The following is a 26,072-nucleotide window of genomic DNA, read 5'->3' on the forward strand; positions in this document are numbered from 1 at the left end:
GGCACAGTGACACTACAGATGGGCACAATTAGACTGCAAATGGGCACAGTGAGGCTGCAGATGGGCATTGTTTATCCAGTAGCTGCTGCATTTTGCCACCCTAGGCTTATACTCGAGTCAATATATTTTCCCAGTTTTTTATGGTAAAATTAGGTGCCTCGGCTTATATTCGGGTCGACCTATACTCGAGTATATACGGTGTATATATATATTTTCCATCTTGCCTTGGCCAGAGTGGCCATATAGGATTTACATGTCTTTCAATTTGTTTATTTTAGCGCCACACTAGTATTGTTTCTTTTCGTGCCTGTGCCTGGACAATGAAAGGAGAAGTAACAAACTGATGAACTCAGCTCTCTGTCACCCTGCTTAATCCTCCTAACAGCATCCCCATGTTAGCACATATACACATACACACTGCTACACATGTGACTAACTTTGTTTGTTGATTCTCCCTCTCCCAGTCTGAGTTCTGCTGTACAGTGGACTGCAGTAGCTGATGCAATGTCAATTTTACCACTTACTGTGGAAAAAAAAAAACCCCACTATATTACCAAAAGTATTTGGACGCCTGCCATGTTTTGGTAATATAGTTTACATTTAGGGATGTTTTAAGAAATACATTGCCTTTTGTCTTTGTTATCTGACTGAATTTCAGCTTTAAATATAGAGTAATATGCAATACCCTAAGCCCCCATAGCTTTATTGTGCTTGCTACTCATCAGTGCAATGCTGTTTGCAGACTTTTCTTACAGTTTGTGCTGAATCAATGGCTTCTGCTTTCTGTTAGACTCAAAAAATATATGAACATCACAATGAAGGCCAAAAATGATGTCTGCCATTGTCAAACACCAGCCTGGATGAAAAATAGTCTTTAATCATTTATTGATCTCAAGTCCTTAGGAAAGCTGGCCGGATTCTTAGCTCATTAAAGATAAGTACCTGAGCATTGGGAGAAGAAATCTTCCTGTTTATTGCATAATAGGCAGCCTGTAAATAGGGTAATATAAAAGCCTCATCTTGACTAAAGAATCAATTAGCTGCACTGTAGAGGCAGACAGTAACCTTTGCTCCCCTTTTAGTGTTGGACAACAACTTGTCACTTTCTTGACATAATACAGAACACTGGGCCTTGTAGGATTTGCTTCATAATGCAGTGTAGAGGTGATGGTTGAAGTTGATTTTAAACTAACATACAGGGTAAGGATGAGGTTAATGGAAGCCTTGTGAGCTGTCACTTGTACAACGTGCAAAGATTTTTTACTTGTCTTTTAAGGTTAAAGGGTGAGCATGAATTATTTTTATGTGGTTCATATGGCCTGGCTCACTTGCTTTTACTGCTGCTAGTAAAAAATTTGAGTTTTCAAATTTGATATAAGCGTTATTTTTTCCTTATGTTTAGATTCAGACTGACAATGTCCGCTCCTGTATTGTTTCATAAGGCCGTCCTTATTTTGTACATTTGGTATGTTCTTGTCGGACACCTCTGGTTTCGCCATGTAATACTGACGCTGTGCTCATAAGCGTGCACACAGGGTGTGCTGGTTGTGCCTGGGCACACTCTAATCATCCCATGCGCATTAGCATTATCACTCTGTGTGCCGTCAGGAACCTGGTTCTGCCATATTAGAAGGGTTTACGCACTTCTTTCACTGTGCCAGCAGGGAGATCAACGTGCCAGGGTCATATATATATTGTATGTAGACACACACGTGTTTGAGCATTAGGGTGCACACACCTATGATGTCACTACATAGCCTTGCTCTGTACTCAGTCCTTATAGTTCCAGCAGCTACTACATTGATTATCCACTTGCTGACGGCTCTATATCACTTTTACTGCTACAGGGTGGAAGCTGTGCACAGGATTACGTATATATAGGTGTTCCTGCATTTTCACACGCGCCGGCGGTGGGCTGCTTCTGCTGTGATCATTCACAGCAGAAGCCGATCTGCAGGTGACGGGCATTCGATGTCCTCTGGCACAAGCCGATTGTCAGTAAAAAACAGAGAACTGAGCTATGCAAACAAGGCATGTCTCAGTTCTGACAGGGGTGAAGGAATGTATTCTGTGTCTCTGCAAAGCAGGAACTAGAGTTGATCTTTTCCCCTAGTGCAAGTAGCACATACAGTACACAAAAACACTGGCTAGGCACATAGATAACTCTTTGATCACCCTAGATGTTTTACCCCTTCCCAGCCAGTGTAATTAGTACATTTTTAGCACTGATCACTGTATAAGCATCACTGGTTTCCACAAAGTGTCAAACGTGTTGGTTAGAGTCCGATTGTCTGCCGCAGTCACTGATTGCCACAATTACTAGTATAAAAAATAACTAAATAAATAAAAATGTCATAAATACACTATATTGCCAAAAGTATTGGAATACCTGCTTTTATGCGCACATGAACTTTAATGGCATCCCAATCTTAGTCCGTAGAGTTAAATATTGAGTTGGCCCACCCTTTGCAGCTATAACAGCTTCAACTCTTCTGGGAAGGCTGTCCACAAGGTTTAGGAGTGTGTCTATGGAAATGTTTGACCATTCTTCCAGAAGCGCATTTGTGAGGTCAGGCACTGATGTGGATGAGAGGGCCTGTCTCGCAGTCTCCTCTCTAATTCATCCCAAAGGTGTTCTGTAGGGTTGAGGTCAGGACTCTGTGCAGGTCAGTCAAGTTCCTCCATCCTAAACTCACTCATCCATGTCTTTATGGACCTTGCTTTGTGCGCTGGTCCAAATCCTTTGGTGGAGGGGCGATTATGTTGTGGGGTTGTATTTCAGGGGTCTGACTTGGCCCCTTAGTTACAGTGAAGGGAAATCTTAAGCATATGAAGACGTTTTGGACAATTTCATGCTCCCAACTTTGTGGGAACAGTTTGTGGATGGCCCCTTCCTGTTCCAACATGACTGCGCACCAGTACACAAAGCAAGGTCCATAAAGACATGGATGAGCAAGTTTGGGGTGGAGGAACTTGACTGGCCTGCACAGAGTCCTGACCTCAACCCAATAGAACACCTGATTTGAACTCTACGGACTAAAACTGGGATGCCATTAAAGTTCGTGTAAAGGCAGGCGTCGCAATACTTTTGCAATATAGTATATAAAAAAGGGGGAAAGAAGGATGGCGGGACTTTGACGAGGCACATGGGAGCAACAAAAATGGTTAAATATAGATATTTTTAAATGGTTCAAATTATCATAAATTTACTCATATCAAGGACATTTAATGCATTTTGCTTTATATAAATATCCGTATATTTTATTACAATTCAGCAGAACCAAGCATTTATACATAAATAGACATTCCAACAATAAGTTGGTACAGATTATATAATATATAGAATGAGACATAATTTTATGGACAGAAATAGCTGTATCAATTGTAACAATAAAAGTACCCCCTGCATAGGGCTGGTATGGAGAACATATTAAAGATAAACTAAAAATAGATATAAAAGGAACGGCCATACAAAGTGTTGCAAAAATGTATACATATCGGTTGATGTTAGCTCTACGCGTTTCAAGGCGTTATAGCCTATCATCAGGAGTGAAACCTTGGTAATTGTCTATGGATAGGAAAAAACAGAGTAGATTTAAAAACAAAATAAAATAAAATATTGTAACCTAAATCAAAAAATGGAAGGGTAAACCCAGGACACGGGAGAACCCCCATGCCCTGAGTTATCCCACACACTTACATGTGTATCCTTGCAGGGGTGGTGCGGGCCCGGAACCCCCAAGACCGGCCATACAGGGCCCCACACGGGAGCTAAGGGGACGCCCCGTCGCCAGCACAGCCAAACATGAACAACGCCCCACATGGGTAGAGGTGTGAATGATGATAGTGTTGTAGGGAGTGACCACCTTGGTGGAAAACCTCTGTGATGTATGTGACAGAAAAAAAAAAAAAATTTAAAAAGATGGGTTACAAAACAGTGAGGTGAGAAAAGGTAACAAAAAATGTGTAGAGGAAAGAAGGCAGAGTGTAAAGCGATTGGGATATGTGAATAAGAGTACCTGATTATCAGTGTCTGTGGAAAAATGAGGAGATGCCTATGTGTCTCTTGTAGTCCAAATTGAATAGGTGTGTGCTGTCCTGTATGTGAAACCCATGTGAGGAAGGAGCCCATATAGGCAGCGCCGCAGCAGGGAACGCCCCCAACGTCATGCGCTGGTCCAATGGGGGGAGAGGAAGACGCCGCCAGCCTAGGAGCCAGACCGCCACCGCCCCACAGTCTGAAGCGCCAATCAAGCCCCTCCCCCAGCGGGTCAGCAGATGGAAAATGGCCGGCCGCGCCGCGTGCTTGACGTCAGCGCGCCCGGCGGGGGATGCATGACGTCGACGCGCAGTGGGGAAACCCCCGCCCACCCAACGTCACAACTTGGCAGCGGGAGAGTCCGCAGTGCGCGTCGCAGCTCCCGATCGGGACACAGAAGGCACAGTCCAGCAGACAACCATAGCCCACACCATCACCGCACACATGCAAGGGGAGAGAGAAAAAACATTGTTAATCAATGGACCAGAAAATAAGGAACACAAAAAAAGAAAGACACATTGGTGAATTAGAGTCTAATACTAGCAGTTAATGGGAATTGAATTCAAACAGCTAACAAGTAGCCATTTGAGATGACTAAAAAATAAAAAATAAAATGAAAATGATAATGTTGACAGTGCCACCATGTGCCTCCATCCCTAATTGGATTAGAAAAAAGTTTTAAAAACAAGGGTTTTGGAACTTTAAATGAGGTTAAGCGGGGCCGTTCAAGTCCCCACCTCCATTCCGGTAATTTGTATATAAAAAAGGGGGAAAGAAGGATGGCGGGACTTTGACAAGGCACATGGGAGCAACAAAAATGGTGAAATATAGATATTTTTAAATGGTTCAAATTATCATAAATTTACTCATATCAAGGACATTTAATGCATTTTGCTTTATATAAATATCCGTATATTTTATTACAATTCATCAAAACCAAGCATTTATACATAAATAGACATTCCAACAATAAGTTGGTACAGATTATATAATATATAGAATGAGACATAATTTTATGGACAGAAATAGCTGTATCAATTGTAACAATAAGAGTACCCCCTGCATAGGGCTGGTATGGAGAACATATTAAAGATAAACTAAAAATAGATATAAAAGGAACGGCCATACAAAGTGTTGCAAAAATGTATACATGTTGGTTGATGTTAGCTCTACGTGTTTCAAGGCCTTATAGCCTATCATCAGGAGCGAAACCTTGGTAATTGTCTATGGATAGGAAAAAACAGAGTAGATTTAAAAATAAAATAAAATATTGTAACCTAAATCAAAAAATGGAAGGGTAAACCCAGGACACGGGAGAACCCCCATGCCCTGAGTTATCCCACACACTTACATGTGTATCCTTGCAGGGGTGGTGCGGGCCCGGAAGCCCCAAGACCGGCCATACAGGGCCCCTGTCAGGGTTCTTACCTTGGCAGGCGGGGCGCCCGCGGTGGTGTGCGTCAGGGTGCGTCGGCTCGCGGCGCCGGTGTGTGTGTCCGGGATCGTTCCACTGTGCACGCCGGTGTGCGGGGGCGCGCGCGCGGGCGTTGGCGGGCGCGCGTGCCTGTGTGTGCCGGGGCACGCGCGTGCACGTCGTTTGGCGCCAAAAGACCTATTTAAGCCAGTGAGTTCTGGTGACCAGTGCTGCCTAATCAACAGCTAGTAGTTCCAGAACCTGACCGTGTACCTTGTTTGTTCCTGTTATACCTACTGACCCGGCCTTGTCCCCCGACCACTCTCTGAACTCTGCCTACACCGACCTTTGCCTGTTTGACCATCCGCTTGCCTGTTCCACTGTACCTCTGCCGTCTGCCTGTTGCCAAACCCGGCCTGTCTCCTGACCATCCATTTGCCTGCTCCCTGGGATCCTGTCAGCCTGTCTGCAGTCTTCCTGCCTGTTGTCCACACCAGCCTGCTCTGCTCAGTGAAGGTGCTCCAGTCTACTCAGTCTTTGCTACAGTTAACCCTGTGACACCCGGACAGCAATACCTGAACAGCCATACAGGCCTTCATACCACTCCGTACTGTTGTACCCCCTGTTTACTCTATCAGGGGGCCGATAGTCGGAGGGTAAGGGAGCCTACCCTCTGCCCGACAGGACTCGCCGGTCTGGTAAGTAGGAGCCTGATAGTATTAGGCACCCATGACCGAGTCCGGGCAGGGGGCCTCCCCCATGGATGAACTTTGCCGACATTTGGCGGGTCTAACCCAGGCAGTGAAAAGCCTACAAGAGGGATATTCCAGCTTGGAAGAACGGGTGCAGGCTCTGTCCGCACCTACCGGTCAACCAGGGTCCGCAGCAGCCACCTCAACACCTTCTGTGGTCATGTTACCTCCTGAGCCCAAAGTACCAGTACCCGAAAGATTTCTCGGAGACCGGAGTAAGTATCGTGCCTTCCGGAATGCTTGCAACTTGTACGTCGCCCTTCAGCCACGCACGTTCTCCCTGGAAGCCACTAAGGTGGGCTTTGTTATTTCCTTACTGTCTGGTGAACCACAAACATGGGCCCACCGGCTCTTGGAGCAAAAATCTGTCGTCTTGGATAGTCTGGAGGCCTTCTTTGGAGCAATGTCCCAACTATACGAAGACCCCCAGCTCACTGCCACCGCAGAAGCTTCCTTACAGGCCCTTCGTCAAGGCCGCCGAGCAGCTGAAGACTATGCCGTCGAGTTCAGACGCTGGAGTTCTGACACGGCTTGGAATGACGCTGCATTGCGCCATCAGTTCAGGATGGGGTTGTCAGAACCTCTCAAAGATGAGTTGGCACGAGTAGGGGTACCACAGACCCTGGAAGACCTTATCAATCTGTCTATCCAAATAGACCGTAGACTGCGAGAACGACGTACCGAAAGAACCACCAGTACCTTTCGTCCCACCTGGATGATTCCACAAGTACCCTATCCTCCCAGTAGATCTCCTGCTCCACCACCTGCCTCAACCTATGATGCACCTGAACCAATGCAGCTTGGTCTGTTCCGTCCTTCTTTGACCCCAGAGGAGAAGACACGTAGGCGGGCACACAACCTCTGCCTCTACTGCGGGGAATCGGGGCACTACGCCAGCGGTTGCCCCAACAAGATGCGTAAGTGTCGTTCTGATGTTCGTACCTGTGCTACTATTGTACCCTCTTTGGGCACGCACCTAACCATTTCTGTCGCTTTACAGCTTCCCGGAAAGGCCATCCAAGTCCCAGCTATCATTGATTCTGGAGCCTGCAGCTGTTTTATTGACCGGACCTTTGCCTCTCAACATGCCATTCCTCTCCAAACCAAAACTCAAAGCCTTGCTGTTCATCTCGCTGACGGTTCTGCTCTCCGCTCCGGCCCAGTCACTCAGGAGACTGTCCCTTTAGAAGCCATCATGGGCCAGCAACACCATGAATATCTCTATTCTTGGAATACCTTGGCTACAAGCGCACAACCCCCAGATCCAGGGCTGGACTGGGACAAAAATGTGGCCCTGGACTTCATCCAGACCGGCCCAGGGCACAACACATCAGGGCACGGTACATCAGGCCACATCAGGGTACAGAGCCCAGCACATCAGGGCACAAGGCACATCAGGGCACAACACATCAGGGCACAAGGCACATCAGGGCACAGCACATCAGGCCACATCAGGGTACGGAGCCCAGCACATCAGGGCACAAGGCACATCAGGGCACAGCACATCAGGGTACAGCACATCAGGGTACAGGGCACAGCACATCAGGGTACAGCACATCAGGGTACAGCACATCAGGGTACAGGGCACAGCACATCAGGGTACAGAGCCCAGTACATCAGCGTACAGGGCACAACATATCAGGGTACAGTGCCCAGTACATCAGCGTACAGGGCACAACATATCAGGGTACAGTGCCCAGTACATCAGCGTACAGGGCACAACATATCAGGGTACAGTGCCCAGCACATCAGCGTACAGGGCACAACATATCAGGGTACAGTGCCCAGTACATCAGCGTACAGGGCACAACATATCAGGGTACAGTGCACAGCATATCAGGGTACAGAGCCCAGCACATCAGCTAATAGGGCACAACACATCAGGGCACAGTACATTAGGGTATAGCACATCAGGGCACAGAACATCAGAGCACACGACATTGAGGCACAGCACACCGGGGCACAGGACATCAGGGCACAGGACATCAGGGCAAAGCACATCGGGGCACAAGGCACATCAGGGCATAGGACATCGTGGCACAGCACATCCGGGCACATAGCACATCAGGGCGCATCAGGGCACATAGCACATCAGGGCACGGGGCACATCAGGGCACGGGGCACATCAGGGCACATGGCACATCATGGCACATGGCACATCAGGGCACGGGGCACATCATGGCACATCAGGCTGCATGGCACATCAGGGCACGGGGCACATCAGGGCACATTATGGCACATCAGGGCACATGGCACATCAGGGCACGGGGCACATCAGGCCACATGGCACATCAGGGCACGGGGCACATTATGGCACATCAGGGCACATGGCACATCAGGGCACGGGGCACATCAGGCCACATGGCACATCAGGGCACGGGGCACATGGCACATCAGGGCACAGGGCACATCAGGGCACGGGGCACATCAGGGCACATTATGGCACATCAGGGCACATGATGGGGCACATGGCACATTATGGTGCACATCGCACATCAGGGCATGGGGCACATCAGGCCACATGGTACATCAGGGCACATAGCACATCAGGGCACGGGGCACATGGCACATCAGGGCACATGATGGGGCACATTATGGGGCACATGAGGCCACATGGCACATTAGGGCACGGGGCACATGGCACATCAGGGCACATTATGGCACATCAGGGCACATGATGGGGCACATCAGGGCACATTATGGGGCACATTATGGGGCACATTAGGGCACATCAGGCTACATGGCACATTAGGGCACGTGGCACATGGCACATCAGGGCACGGGGCACATGAGGGCACATAGCACATTAGGGCACATCAGGCTACATGGCACATTAGGGCACGTGGCACATCGGGGCACATCAGGGCATGGGGCACATCAGGGCTCTGGGCACATGATGGGGCACATAGCACATCGGGGCACATGATGGGGAACATAGCACATCGGGGCACATGATGGGGAACATAGCACATCGGGGCACATAATGGGGAACATAGCACATCGGGGCACATGATGGGGCACATGATGGGGCACATAGCGGGGCACATGATGGGGCACATAGCGGGGCACATGATGGGGCACATAGCGGGGCACATGATGGGGCACATAGCGGGGCACATGATGGGGCACATAGCGGGACACATGATGGGGCACATAGCTGGGGAACATGATGGGGCACATAGCAGGGCACATGATGGGGCACATAGCAGGGCACATAGCAGGGCACATAGCGGGGCACATGATGGGGCACATAGCTGGGGAACATGATGGGGCACATAGCAGGGCACATGATGGGGCACATAGCTGGGGAACATGATGGGGCACATAGCAGGGCACATGATGGGGCACATAGCAGGGCACATAGCAGGGCACATGATGGGGCACATGATGGGGCACATAGCGGGGCACATAGCGGGGCACATGATGGGGCACATGATGGGGCACATAGCACATCATCAGGGCACATTGTGGGGTCTTACTAGCCAGCATGCAGAGTAGCGCAGGGAGCTTCTGTAGTAATAAGTTCTCTCTCGTGTCATCACGCTGTTCCCCGGCGGCCCCGCCCCCTCCTCTCTTCTTGTCTATACCAGATGATCCTACAAGCCAATTAGTATAGACGAGAAGAGAGGAGGGGGCGGGGCCGCCGGGGAACAGCGTGATGACACGAGAGAGAACTTATTACTACAGAAGCTCCCTGCGCTACTCTGCATGCTGGCTAATCTCGATCTACCCGTCAGGCGCCAGCTGTTGGCGGTTGACGGGTAGATCGCCGGGCACCGCAGATGCGGTTGAAAGTATGACTGGCCCAGACTGAGCCATCGGCCCACCGGGAATCTCCCGGTAGTCCCGATGGCCAGTCCATCCCTGCCCAGATCAACTGGGCTTCAGGTAATGTCGAGTTCCTCTCTGGATACTGTCTTCAACACTGCTTGCAAGGGACAGGCCGTGAGGTTGCCCAACTCCTCTGTCTACATCCAGATGTTGATCTGCTTCAAGCTATTCCTGAGCCTTACCAAGACTTTGCGGATGTGTTTAGCAAGAAGGGGGCAGAATTATTACCGCCACACAGGCCCTACGACTGCCCAATTGAATTGCTTCCTGGAACCGAGGTACCTTTTGGCCGGATCTTCCCCTTGACTGAGCAGGAGCTGGGCACCCTGAAGCAGTACTTGGATGAAAATCTGAAAAAGAAATTTATCCGCCCGTCCACCTCTCCGGCCGGTGCGGGTTTATTTTTTGTGGAAAAGAAGGATCATTCCCTGCGGCCATGTATTGATTACCGCGAACTGAACAAGATCACGATTAAAAATCGCTACCCGCTCCCTCTGGTACCTGAGTTATTCCAAAGGCTGGGCACTGCCAGAATCTTTACTAAACTGGATCTCCGGGGTGCTTATAACTTAATCCGCATCCGAGAGGGTGACGAGTGGAAGACTGCGTTTCGCACTCGTTTCGGGCATTTTGAGTACCAGGTCATGCCCTTCGGTCTTTGTAATGCCCCGGCTACGTTCCAGCACTTTGTGAACGACATCTTTAGAGATATCCTGGACCTTTATGTCATCGTTTATCTGGACGATATACTCATCTTCTCCTCTTCTTTGGCGGATCATCGCAGGCACGTCAGGAATGTTCTCGTCCGGCTCAGGCAACATGGCTTATACGCTAAACTAGATAAATGTGAGTTCGAACGCCAGAGTATTCAGTTCTTGGGACTCATTATTTCTGTTGAAGGAATCAAGATGGACCCACAAAAAGTATCGGCCATCCTGGACTGGCCGGCTCCTACAGACAAGAAAGGAGTCCAACGTTTCGTAGGATTTTCCAACTTTTACAGGAAATTTATTAAAGACTTTTCTAAGATCATTGCACCAATAACGGAACTTACTAAACAGGGGGCACGATTCTGTTGGTCATCCCAAGCACAGGCAGCGTTCGAGAAATTAAAGGGACTGTTTACTTCTGCCTCTATTCTCAAGCACCCGGATCCTGCGTTACCGTTTGTACTGGAAGTGGATGCTTCGGAGATCGCAGTGGGGGCAGTACTTTCTCAACGTCAGGGCCCCAAGGCCCTCTTGTTTCCTGTAGCATTCTTTTCCCGTAAACTCTCATCATCTGAGAGAAATTATGATGTCGGAGACCGGGAACTGTTGGCCATCAAAGCGGCTTTGTAAGAATGGCGCTATCTACTAGAGGGTGCGGTACATCCGGTTCTCATCTTTACCGACCACAAGAACTTGGAATACTTAAGAGCAGCCAAGCGACTCAGACCACGACAGGCTAGATGGGCACTTTTTTTTTCCCGCTTCTCCTTTCATATCACGTACAGGCCCGGATCCAAGAATGGAAAACCTGATGCTCTATCACGGATGTTCCACGACTCCAAGGAAAGTACTCCTCCTGATACTATTCTGCCTGCAGGTAGTTTCTTACTTCTCCAGGGAGATTTAATTTCCAGGATTAAACAGGCCTCCTCTGAAATTCCTCTACCTACTGGAACCAGTTTAAATGATGGGTTGCTCTGGCATGAAGGCAAGATTTTCGTACCTGAAAGATGTAGGGTACTGGTACTGGAACTATGTCATGACCACAAGCTGGCGGGTCACTTCGGAGCCCGGAAAACCTCAGAATTGGTGCTACGCACCTTTTGGTGGCCATGTCTTCTGGAGGACTGTAAGAGGTATGTGGGTTCTTGCCGCACTTGTGCCCGGAATAAATGCAACCGCTCAAAGGCCTGGGGTTTATTGAGACCCTTACCGATTCCTGACAGGCCTTGGAGAATGCTATCAATGGATTTCATTGTGGAGTTACCCCCCTCTGAAGGTTTCTCAACCATCTTTGTGGTGATTGATAGGCTATCCAAGATGGCACACTTCATCCCTATGAAGGGTACTCCCACAGCCGTAGAAACGGCGAAGATATTCGTCAAGGAAGTAGTAAGGCTACATGGGGTGCCCGCGAATATCGTATCCGACCGAGGTGTTCAATTTACCTCCCGGTTTTGGAGAGCACTGTGTGCCGCTTTGGAAATTGAATTGGCGTTCTCCTCGGCCTACCACCCTCAGACGAACGGCCAGACAGAAAGAACTAACCAGACGCTGGAGCAATACCTCCGTTGTTTTTCTGTATTTACTCAAGACGACTGGGTGTCCTTGTTACCAGTCGCCGAATTCTCATATAACAACTCCCTACACTCTGCCATCAACCAGACTCCTTTCTTTGCGAATTATGGATTCAATCCTTCTTTCCTTCCCAGTTCTATCCCGGAATGTTCTCTACCCGCAGTAACGGAAACAATGGAGTTCTTTTCTAGTAACTGTAAGATCTTGCAGGAAACCATGGCCCAATCCCAGGCTTCCTTCAAGAGGATGTTCGATAAGAAAAGGCGAGGAGAACTCGTCCTTGAACCTGGCAACCAAGTATGGCTCTCTACAACTAATCTAAAGTTGGCTTGTCCCTCCAAAAAGTTGGGACCTAAGATTCTGGGCCCATTTCGGGTGAAGAGAAAGGTGAATGATGTTGCTTTTGAACTTAGTCTGCCAGAGTCCCTTAGAATCCACCCGGTCTTCCACGTTTCATTACTGAAACCAGTTATCCACGATCCTTTTCCTGACCGTAAGGCCAAGCCACCGGAGGCTGTTTTGGTCAACAATGAGGAGGAGTTCGAAGTCGAGGCAATCTTGGACTGTAGGAAAAGGCAGAATCAGCTCCAGTACCTCATTAAATGGAAGGGGTATGGACCCGAGGATAATTCCTGGGAACCCGAAGGTAACCTGCATGCCAACGAATTGCTACAAACCTTCAAGAACTCCCATGCTCCCAGGCTGGCCCAGCTGGGCATCCGGAGGCTGCCCTTGAGGAGGGGGCACTGTCAGGGTTCTTACCTTGGCAGGCGGGGCGCCCGCGGTGGTGTGCGTCAGGGTGCGTCGGCGCGCGTTGGCGCGCGCGTTTCTGCGGACCTCGCCGTGCGGGCTCCTCGCGGCGCCGGTGTGTGTGTCCGGGATCGTTCCACTGTGCACGCCGGTGTGCGGGGGCGCGCGCGCGGGCGTTGGCGGGCGCGCGTGCCTGTGTGTGCCGGGGCGCGCGCGTGCACGTCGTTTGGCGCCAAAAGACCTATTTAAGCCAGTGAGTTCTGGTGACCAGTGCTGCCTAATCAACAGCTAGTAGTTCCAGAGCCTGACCGTGTACCTTGTTTGTTCCTGTTATACCTACTGACCCGGCCTTGTCCCCCGACCACTCTCTGAACTCTGCCTACACCGACCTTTGCCTGTTTGACCATCCGCTTGCCTGTTCCACTGTACCTCTGCCGTCTGCCTGTTGCCAAACCCGGCCTGTCTCCTGACCATCCATCTGCCTGCTCCCTGGGATCCTGTCAGCCTGTCTGCAGTCTTCCTGCCTGTTGTCCACACCAGCCTGCTCTGCTCAGTGAAGGTGCTCCAGTCTACTCAGTCTTTGCTACAGTTAACCCTGTGACACCCGGACAGCAATACCTGAACAGCCATACAGGCCTTCATACCACTCCGTACTGTTGTACCCCCTGTTTACTCTATCAGGGGGCCGATAGTCGGAGGGTAAGGGAGCCTACCCTCTGCCCGACCACACTGTTTTGTAACCCATCTTTTTAAATTTTTTTTTTTTTTTCTGTCACATATATCACAGAGGTTTTCCACCAAGGTGGTCACTCCCTACAACACTATCATCATTCACACCTCTACCCATGTGGGGCGTTGTTCATGTTTGGCTGTGCTGGCGGCGGGGCGTCCCCTCAGCTCCCGTGTGGGGCCCTGTATGGCCGGTCTTGGGGGTTCTGGGCCCGCACCACCCCTGCAAGGATACACATGTAACTGTGTGGGATAACTCAGGGCATGGGGGTTCTCCCATGTCCTGGGTTTACCCTTCCATTTTTTGATTTAGGTTACAATATTTTATTTTATTTTATTTTTAAATCTACTCTGTTTTTTCCTATCCATAGACAATTACCAAGGTTTCGCTCCTGATGATAGGCTATAAGGCCTTGAAACGCGTAGAGCTAACATCAACCGATATGTATACATTTTTGCAACACTTTGTATGGCCGTTCCTTTTATATCTATTTTTAGTTTATCTTTAATATGTTCTCCATACCAGCCCTATGCAGGGGGTACTCTTATTGTTACAATTGATACAGCTATTTCTGTCCATAAAATTATGTCTCATTCTATATATTATATAATCTGTAACAACTTATTGTTGGAATGTCTATTTATGTATAAATGCTTGGTTCTGATGAATTGTAATAAAATATACGGATATTTATATAAAGCAAAATGCATTAAATGTCCTTGATATGAGTAAATTTATGATAATTTGAACCATTTAAAAATATCTATATTTAACCATTTTTGTTGCTCCCATGTGCCTCGTCAAAGTCCCGCCATCCTTCTTTCCCCCTTTTTTATATACAAATTACCGGGATGGAGGTGGGTACTTGAACGGCCCCGCTTAACCTCATTTAAAGTCCCAAAACCCTTGTTTTTAAAACTTTTTTCTTTTGCAATATAGTGTTTATCCCATAGTTTGTAGATGCTATAAAGTTTGCCTAAACCAATCCATATACAGTACACTTACTGGGAATTTTTTAATAAAAGCATGTAGCAGAATACATATTGGTCTAAATTTATGAAGAAATTTAAATTACATTTTTTATATATTGGATATGTTTAATAGCAGAAAGTATTGCAGTGGCAATCAAATACCACCAAAATAAAGCTCTATTTGTGGGGAAAAATACATAAAGTTTATTTGGCTGCTTTCAGACTGGAGCGGGCGGGCGTTGACGGTAAAACGCCTTTAGTTTTAACGGCGCTTTACCATCATTTTAGCTGAGATATTTGGCCGCTAGTGGGGTGCTTTTGACTCCTGCTAGCGGCCAAATAAGGGGTTAAATGCACCTGTGTATCGCCGCTGCCGAAGCGATTTGCAGACGCTTCGGCAGCGGTGCCTATTAATTTCAATGGGCAGGAGCATACCTGCTCCTGAAGAGTGGCAGTCGCCACGAAACGTGTCGAGCCAATAGATGCCCTTTCGTCTATACTATATTATCATCATTTTACTACCTTATACACCAACTGGACTGTACCAACCAATTATTGCTATAACTATTTATCATGGAGACACACTTCAGTGAATTTGGTTATCTACAATGTTTACAGTATGAACCAATTATGTTGTCTTACTATGGGACTGTGAGCCAATAGTTGCCCCCTTATGTCCACAATTGCATCATTACCTTACCTTACATATCATTTGGATTTTACTAATTAACCAAGATTACAATCAATTATCATATAGACCTGCCTTTTTATGAATCTGTTTTCTACAGTATTTACAGTATGTACTAATCATGTTATTAATTGTATTTTTGCTATACCATATGTACAATTGGAGACTTGCCTCTAACGAATTCGTGTTTTTATAGTATCTAGTATGAATTATGTTATGGTTTTTACTTCTGTCATAATTTATATACCATTAAACCATTTAATGCCAATTGATGTTATGTGATGCTTCTATGCGACGTTTTTGGTTCTATTATATTTTGGGTACTTGCCATATTCATTGCTATCGTGTTATCTCCTGGGGTGCATGTTTCATATAAAGTCCCACCTTTTTTGTCTTTTTTAATGGCTACTTAGTCTAGCTACTTGAGATGATGTGACACTTGTAAAATTGCAAACAAGCTCCATTCCACTAGACACGTGATGTACCCGTTGTAACTTCGCTTATTTAAGAGATTTCACCTTAAGAAGTGTGTTTATTGTACTTATACAATCAAGACTTCTGTTTTTTTACTTAGAAAACATATTGAAAACTTTATACATTTTCCTCTTCAACATTATGGACTATTTGTGTAAGTCTTTTTAATTCTAGTGTGGAACACTACACATTTTGAAAAGTCCAAGGGGAGTTGAATGTTTATGCAAATAACATTATACTTATCTTTCAGCGAGCTCGCTTGGTCATTTATTTTAGATCCAGAATTCCACCCAAGAATGATGCTCAAAAGGTTGGATTAAAGCAAACTGACAGTTTTGGACATCCTTTCCAATGCTATAAGTCACTAGAAACAAATAAGTGATAGTAAAGGTTTTTAAAAAAAAATAACAAACATGTTATACTTAAAGTGTTACTAAACCCACAACAGTAAAATCAGTCTGTATGTGCAGTAAAGCATGCTTGTTATACTCACTGTGGAACCTAAGGGGTTAATCCCCCGCATTGTGTAAAAAGGCTGTTTGATCCTGTCTTCTCTGATCCTCCCCTTCTTCCACAGTACCCAATCCATCTCTTGATAAAACAGAGCCTTGGGGGCACTCTGCACATGCTCAGTTTGGTGTGTAGTGGTAGAGAGTTGTCTTTTTCTTGGGAGGCTGCATGTGATCGGCACAGAGCCAATCAGCACTGTCCAGACAGAGGGGCAGGGGTCCTGCAGCCTTATAGGCCAGTCAGAGTAGAATGAAAACTCCTCCTACAAGCATTAATCAAACACTGACAGAAGTCATAAGACTGCTATATACTGCTGATGATAAAAAGTATTTAGCAGTTGTGTCTAATGGACACACTGAGGAGGGGCAAAAGACTTGAGACTTGAGTTTGCGAGAAGCCATGTGGGGGACACAGCAAACATGTGCAAGAAGGTGCTCTAGTCAGATGAGACCAAAATGTAACTTTTTGGCTTAAAAGCAAAATGCTATGTGTGGTGGAAAACGAACACTGCACATCGCCCTGAACACACCATCCCCACCCTGAAACATGGTGGTGGCAGCTTCATGTTGTGGGGATGCTTTTCTTCAGCAGGGACAGGGAAACTGGTCAGGGTTGATGGGGTAGTGTCTGCAAAAGACTTGAGACTGGGGCGGAGATTCACCTTCCAGCAGGACAATGACCCTAAACATACAGCCAGAGCCACAATGATTTAGATCAAAGCATATTCATGTATTAGAATGGCCCAGTCAAAATCCAGACCTAAATCCAATTGGGAATCTGTGACAAGACTTGAAAATTGTTGTTCACAGACACTCTCCATCTAATCTAACAGAGCTTGAGCTATTTTGCAAAGAAGAATGGGTAAAAATGTCACTCTAGATGTGCAAAGCTGGTAGAGACATCCCCAAAAAGACTTGCAGCTGTAATTGCAGCAAAAGGCAGTTCTACAAAGTATTGACTCAGGGGGGCTGAATACAAATACACGCCACACTTTTCACATTTTCACATTGGAAAATCATTTATCATTTTCCTTCCACTTCACAATTATGTGCCACTTTGTGTTGGTCTATCACATAAAATCCCAATAAAATACATTTACATTTTTGGTTGTAACATGACAAAATGTGGAAAATTTCAAGGGGTATGAATATCTTTTCAAAGCACTGTAAATATTAGGGGGGGGGGGGGGGGGGCTGTGGGTGAAGCTGCATACTGAAGGTCTTTTACCTTCATGCAATGCATGAAGGTAAAAAAACTTTAGTTTTTTTAGAACCACTTTAATGAATGAAACAGTAAATACATCAGAAACCACTACCACAGAAATATACGGTAGGCATAAAAAATCTTTGTCAGAATGAACCCATACATTACTTTGGATTCTAATAATAAATATTTTTAGCATTTTTGAGTGTAATGTATAAAGCTATTTCCAGGATCAGAGGAGATTCTAGAGGTTATGGGTATGCCCAGAAATATCATAACATATCAATACACACTTGGCAGTAAAATGTTCAATTAGAGGTGATGTGGATCAGCGATAAGCTGAAAGCATTCAGAGGCCATCATCCCTACTGCATAGTTCAATGACAGCAACACACATTATTATGAAATCTTCTTTTAGAGCATGATAAGAAAATGGTAACGCAATAATCTGTATGTAAATGATAATGTTTATTTATGCCTGTAGTACGACACTGGTGAAAGCAGTCTTAGAATGTTACCGTTTGGGGTGATTATAGCCGCACAAGTGCACTTGCAACAAGAACAATTGAGTACTGCCTGTGATACTTTTTACATTTGTAATAATATTAAAATTTTCAGGACAAGCTTTTGGGGTGTGTCCCCTTCTTCAAGGTCCAAGCAGTACTAATACACAGAGTTTTAGTAGAATGTTAAGCAAGACAAAAAAAAAACATAAACAAATGTTCACAGCAATGGTAAGGAGAGGGCAAGGGGGAGTAATGCCCCCTACACACGGTCGGATTTTCCGACAGAAAATGTGTGATAGGACCTTGTTGTCAGAAATTCCGACCGTGTGTGGGCTCCATCACACATTTTCCATCGGATTTTCCGACACACAAAGTTTGAGAGCAGGATATAAAATTTTCCGACAACAAAATCCGTTGTCGGAAATTCCGATCGTGTGTACACAAATCCGACGGACAAAGTGCCACGCATGCTCAGAATAAATAAAGAGATGAAAGCTATTGGCCACTGCCCCGTTTATAGTCCCCATGTACGTGTTTTACGTCACCGCGTTTAGAACAATCGGATTTTCCGACAACTTTGTGTGACCGTGTGTATGCAAGACAAGTTAGAGCCAACATCCGTCGGAAAAAATCCTAGGATTTTGTTGTCGGAATGTCTGAACAAAGTCCGACCGTGTGTACGGGGCATAACAGTCACAGAGGTGGGGGGGGTAAAACTTTTTGATGATGATTTAGAAAACCAAGGTCCATATTTAGTCTATTTATCTTGTGTCAAATAGAATTATCATTATTGGTTCAAAAGTTTTCCTTTCCTGAGTAGTTTTGAAGTTCCCTCTAAGAACTAAAACATTCATGTCCTCCATAGTGTGGTTAGGTTGTGAGGAATGATGTCCCACAGGTGTACAGAAGTCATCTTTCTTATGTTCCTTAGTGGTGTGTCTGTGTAAATTCATAGTAGTTTGCAAGAGTTGTCCTGTTTCTCCAACGTAACGTCCTTTGCTACATTTTTTGCATTGGATGAAGTACATAACATTACTGGAGGTGCAGTTGCATGATCCTGTTATACTGAAGGTCCCTTTTGTGTGTGTGACACTTTTTGATAGATTGATTTGGTTGCACAGTTTCCATCATTTTTTGTTGCAGGTTACTGTTAAAATGTGAAAAGAGAGAGACTGCATTCTCATTTGGTATTTTGTGAATGCATACAAAATCATGGCGCCTTTTTGTGTGTATTTCTGTAAGTTTTTCCGCCACATGCATATGGAAGCCCATTGATTTCAATAGGCTACCAGAAGTGCAACAAATGCGACAAAGTAATTCATGCACTTTTTTGTGCATTGAGCTTTATGCATTTTATTTTACCATGCGTTTTGCCAGGTTTGACAGGCAAACACACATCCTTTTTGCTGTGTTTGAGGTCCTTAACAATAAATAGAGAAATAGCTTGTCATTGGAGGAGATAACTAGTTTGGGGCCGTCTTCAAGGCAGTCCTCCCAATCCTCTCTGTCCAGTGAAGGTATGTCTCTATGCCATGTGTCCCACGGTCTTTCTATCTTGGGGGAGTCGGTGCCCAGGAGTGCTCCATATAGAGTGGAGAGGGGTTTAGTAAGGTCCCCTGGTGCCAGAAGTTCTTCAATGGGGTCATCCTGGAGGAGAGGCAAGTGAGGAAACTGTGCCCTAGCAGCGTGTTGTAGTTGCAGGTACCAATTGTATTTAATCAGTAAGTCTTAGAGTGGTAACAACACACCCTGGGGCACAACCTGGCTCAACGTTGTAATACCATACCTGGGCCATATGTGGGGGCCTGGAATGGTACGGAAGTGTGGTAGGTTGGGGTTCCCCCACAGCGGATGCTCCGTGACCATTAGTCAGGCCACATATAACGTCGCCTAGCAGCTGCCCACACCCTCCATGTCGCCCACGCAGGCCCGGAGTCACAGCATATGCCCCTGGGCAACTGGCAATGTTTTTACTTCTAGTACCACTCTAAGCAAAAAAAGAAAATATATATATTGTCTTGCTGGTGCTCAGGAATAGGGTGCTGGCATGAAATATCATCATCCAGTAGGCTGTAGTATTTTGGTGGCATTTGATCACCACTGGGTATTTTAGGTTTTATTATATAAACGAAAAAAGACAGAAAATCTAGAGAAAAAAACCCTACATTTTCTACTTTCTGTTATAAAACATATCCAATAACAAAAAAACATAGTTCTTTATAAATTTAGGCCAAAATGTATGTCTTTGGTGAAAAGGAAAAAAAAAATCCCAATAAGTGTATATTAATTGGTTTGTGTGAAAGTTATAGCATCTACAAACGATGGTATATGTACTGCAATTTACACAGCTATAATACTATACTGGTAACGGCGGTGATCAGCGACTAGGCAATCTGGCGCTAACAGGCCCTCGCTGGGATGTAGACTAACTGACTAACTGACACTGATATCAATAGTGACACTAATAAAGTGATCAGATATATTACTGTACACTGACACTGTACTAATGACACTGGCTGGGAAGGGGTTACCATCTAGAGGCATTTAAGGGGTTAATTGTGTGTCTATCAAGTGTAATGTGTGTAATATGTGCTGCTTTTACTTACAGATCTGGCTGTTATTTCTTCCTGCTGTGCAGGAAGAAGAAACAGCCAGATCGTGGATCTGTGTACAGAGCCCTATGTGTTTCTAAACACAAGACTCTGTGCTGTGATTGGCTACAGCCGATCAGCAGGTCTCAGCCATAAATCATTGGCTGGGACCTGCCCACCAAATCCTGCTGTAGCCAGTGACAGTGCGGGTTAGCAGGGGGCATGCACATAAACACCCCTAACCCAGAACAGGAAAGGGAAAAAAAATGTAAAATCGAATCTAGGTGCAATACTCGACTGTGATTACATATTTAAATTATACGTGAATGTAAATAAAAAAAAAAGGGAAGTGTCTCTACGATAACCAACCATGGTTATATATGTGTAATATATATAAATGTATATATATATATATATATATATATATATATATATATATATATTCAAGTGTAAAGAAAAAACATTTCTAAATATCATGCTCAACCGTGATTGCGTGTTTAAAATATATGTATATGTGTATGTATTTCCCAAAATAGTTTGGGAGGGCTTGCTAGCTCCCCCAAATTCCTTTATAATCTCTGAATAAAATGACTATAATCAACCATAGTCATGTGTTTGTAATATATATTAGTGTATGTGCATAATAAAGTGAAAAAAAAGGGGGATCTTTAATAAAATATTTCCCTTCCTCTTCCCCCAGTCCCTCCCCCAGTGTTAGCTGTCTTGCCCTTGCTTCTGCTGTTACATGAACTTTTTTACAATTAAAGGCATTTTATTGGAGTGCGGCTGTCCAGATTTTTCTTTTTCACTATTATATGCTGAGCCAGCACCTGCTACTTCCACATAGAGGAGGGTGTTATCTTCGGACCACCACCTGGAGCGGTTCGGTTTCTCTCTTGAAAAGTTGATAGGCTGGGGCCTACTCTTTCTATTTCATTTTTTTATTCTTCAGTACAACAAACCATAAAAAGTCATGTTTGTGTTTCTTAAAGTGCTGTATAACCGCTTTACAAATCAGAATCCTGTGCTGTACTGTAAAAGTAAATTTTACATGACGGTTAAGTAAACCCTTCTAATTGCTCCTAATGTACCATTAGTTGAGAAAGGATTAAAGTATCCAGTACATAAGTGTAAAAGAAAAGCAGATCTCAGGAGACTTTAAAGCAAATGTTGAAATGCACAGGCAGTTTTAACGTGTTTCTCGTCTCCCCTGAACATCGTTCTCCTTAATGAATGCAGCCTTTAGAAGTGTAGAACAAAGAAACATTCATAAGTCAGGGTTATTCTGGGATGACATGAATAAACAGTGGCACTTATCTTTGCTGAGAAGCATTGATCTGCTGGTAACTAGTTTTATTCAATTCTGTCCATTATTACAATTAATATTGATTTGTGTGGCCACCAGCATGATGAAGTCAATGGATTCTAGGCTCATAAATTTGCTTTTCCAGATCAATAGGTAACAAGACCCTTGTTGCTTAAGCTAAGTTTTGGTTTTGCAATCAGCAGAAAACCTCATCTCTAGGACGGGCAAGCCACATGAATGCAAATTTCTTAGGGCTTTCTGTCATATACCCTACCATTGTCAGGCAGACTAAAGTTCATACAGTTATAAATGATCACTTTCACAATTATATACCTATACACATAGATCAATAAAATAGAGATGGCCAAAGGAACAAGACAAACACTTCATGCTTACCAATTAGAGAAATGAAAGATGGCTAGCTGTTAAATGAGGGTCTTATTTTCAAGTTAAGTATACATAGGATACAGATGAGGCCAATTTGAAAATATATATGGGGATTCATTTGCCACCATTCCTGTTCTCATTGTGCTATAAAGATAAAATCCAAGGTCAATATTTATTTACTGTATGTTTGAAGGATCATTATTAAGGATGTGTGAATGATTTACCCAAACTTAATTTGGCTGTGAACATAACAATTCTGACTTCACTTTGTAGAAATTAGATTCTATTTGGCACTGTTAGCAAAATTGGTTTAAAGAGCTTTTATTTTTTCAGTTAGGACTGTGCACTGCTCCTAGCTGTGAGATCTCAATGCTTTGGTGCATTGCTTTAGCTATACAAAAAGCCATGTTAGACCATGTTGCTGTTATGCTTATAAAGCTTATAATCAAAGCTATAGTTGACCCAGTCAGAATCAGATTTAAAATACTTTATTAATCCCAAAGGCAAATTGTTGAATTGTTGTCACTGTGTGAAATGGCATTGTTAATAATGTCATTGTATGACATGGCTTTGTTGATAGAGAAATCCATTTAATTGTCATGGCTTTGTGTACCAAAAATTATATGTTATCACCGTACAGCATGGACATGGGGCTCCAATGACTTAGTCCATCAATCAACAAAGGGCTTGGGTTGAATGTCTTTATCTATAAAACCAATATGCATCAAGTTGTCACTGACAGGATGATCTCAGTAAGATCAGCTGTCACTATATTTTTTTTCTGGCTGCACTTGATGTTTTAAAGTGAACCTATTTTTCTAATAACAAACATGTCATACATACCTGCTCTGTGGGATGGCTTTGCACTGAGCAGCCCTGATCCTTCTTCTCTGGGGTCCCACGACAGTGCTCCTGGCTCCTCTCCCCTGCCGAGTGTCCCCATAGCAAGCCGCTTGCTATGGGGACACTTATATGGGCTTGATCCCCACAACGTGGTTTGACGCACCCCTCTCTCCTCACAGGCTGTGATTGACAGCAGCAGGAGCCAATGGCTCCGTGTCAAGTGAAAAGAGAGAGAGTGGAGAGAGCTGCTGCTCTTGGGCAAAGTGCTGGATCGAGATCAGGCTCAGGTAAGTATTTAGAGCGGCTGGGAGAGAAAACTGCACACAGAAGTTTTTTTTAACTTAATGCAGAGAATGTATTAAGGTATAAAAAAAACTTATGCCTTTACAACCACTTTAAAGCACATAAGTTGAAAGGAATTTCCTTAATCCTCTAAAAATAAAGTCCCAAAAATCCACATTAATCTCACTTTCCCTTTTGAAGCAGAAACCAGATTTTCTGTTGAAGGGAAAACTTACATTTTTTCCTCACCCCTAGTCATTATAAGACACAGAAATACCCACTTTAAAAAATTAACAAATATGTACAATGTTAGTTGGTCTACATAGTTACATAGTAGGTGAGGTTGAAAAAAGTCACAAGTCCATCAAGTCCAACCTATGTGTGTGATTATATGTCAGTATTACATTGTATATCCCTTTATGTTGCGGTCGTTCAGGTGCTTATCTAATAGTTTTTTTAAACTATCGATGCCCCCCACTGAGACCACCGCCTGTGGAAGGGAATTCCACATCCTTGCCGCTCTTACAGCAGAGAACCCTCTACGTAGTTTAAGGTTAAACCTATTTTCTTCTAATATTAATGAGTGGCCATGTGCCTTGTTAAACTCCCTTCCACAAAAATGTTTTATACCTATTGTGGGGTCACCAGTACAGTATTTGTAAATTAAAATCATATCCCCTCTCAAGCGTCTCTTTTCCAGAGAGAATACGTTCAGTGCTCGCAACCTTTCTTCATAACTAATGTCCTCCAGACCCTTTTTTTAGCTTTGTTGCCCTTCATTGTACCCGCTCCATTTCCAGTACATCCTCCCTGAGGACTGGTGCCCAGAACTGGACAGCATACTCCAGGTGAGGCCGGACCGGAGTCTTGTAGAGTGGGAGAAATATCGCTTTATCCCTGGAGTTAATCCCTTTTTTAATACATACCAATATTCTGTTTACTTTGTTAGCAGCAGCCTGGCATTGCATGCCATTGCTGAGCCTATCATCTACTAGGACCCCCAGGTCCTTTTCCATCCTTCCCCCAGAGGTTCTCCCCCTAGCGTATAGATTGCATTCATATTTTTGCAACCCAAATGCATTATTTTACATTTTTCTACATTAAACCTCTTTTGCCATGTAGTTGCCCACCCCATTAATTTGTTCAGATCTTCTTGCAAGGTTTCCACATCCTGCAGAGAAGTTATTGACCTGCTTAGTATTAGCTTAGCTTAGTATTGTCCGCAAATACAGAGATTGAACTGTTTACCCCATCCTCCAGGTCGTTTATGAACAAATTAAATAGGATTGTCCCCAGCACAGAACCCTGTGGGACCCCACTACCCACCCCTGATCATTCTGAGTATTCCAAATTTATCACCACCCTCTGAACTCGCCCTTGTAGCCATTTTTCATTCCATGTACTCACCCTATGGTCCATGCCAACGAACGGATTTTGTACAGTAAACGTTTATGAGGAACTGTATCAAATGCTTTTGCAAAATCCAGATACACCACGTCTAAGGGCCTTCCTTTATCTAGATGGCAACTCACCTCCTCATAGAAGGTTAGTAGGTTGGTTTGTCAAGAACGATTCTTCATGAATCCATGCTGATTACTGCTAATGATACCGGTTTCATTACTAAAATCTTGTATATAGTCCATTATCATCCCCTCCAAGAGCTTGCATACTATTGATGTTAGGCTAACTGGTCTGTAATTCCCAGGGATGTATTTTGGGCCCTTTTTAAATATTGGTGCTACATTGGCTTTTCTCCAATCCGCTGGTACCATTCCAGTCAGTAGACGCTCAGTAAAAATTAGAAACAATGGTCTGGCAATGTTTCAGAATACTTTATTAATTCCAAAGGGAAATTATTATGATGAAAACGCAAAAGATTAGACACAACAGCATCCAAGCTTTAGTTAATTCACAGCAGATAATAAATAAATTAAAAGTGAAAGGGGTGAGTGGCGCTACCTATCTGCCAAAGGGTGATTTAGAAGATCACTCTTTAGTAGCTGAACATTTAATAAAAAACACAATGATAATGTGGAAAATAATAAAGCTCACCTACACCAATAGGTAAGTATTAGAGGTCCTCTGAGTAAGGCACCAATCCTCCAGAAGATAAATAGTCACCACCAGTGAAGATGAAATTGCTTGAACTAAATAAATCCCAGATAATGCTGTGTTTATGTAATAAATCCTCTACTTAATCAGTGCATATAGAGTCCAAACATAAGTGAAATAACAGTAAAGTAATCCTCTACTTTGACAGTGTATATAATGTCCAAACAAAAGAAAAAAGAAAACCTATATGTATATAGGAATATATAATGGTGAAAAAAAAAGTGTAGTCCGATAGAAAATAAATAAATATATAAATATACCACCACATATGTATATCAGTATTTGTGTAGACCCAAAAAAGCAAAAAACAAAAAATTGCAAAAATTGCACCAAAAAACAGAAAAATTACAGAAAATCGCAACAAAAACAAAAAAGCAAACAAAATGCAATTTATT

Source organism: Aquarana catesbeiana, linkage group LG02, assembly GCF_042186555.1.
Source record: "Aquarana catesbeiana isolate 2022-GZ linkage group LG02, ASM4218655v1, whole genome shotgun sequence".
NCBI classification, from domain to species: Eukaryota; Metazoa; Chordata; class Amphibia; order Anura; family Ranidae; genus Aquarana; species Aquarana catesbeiana.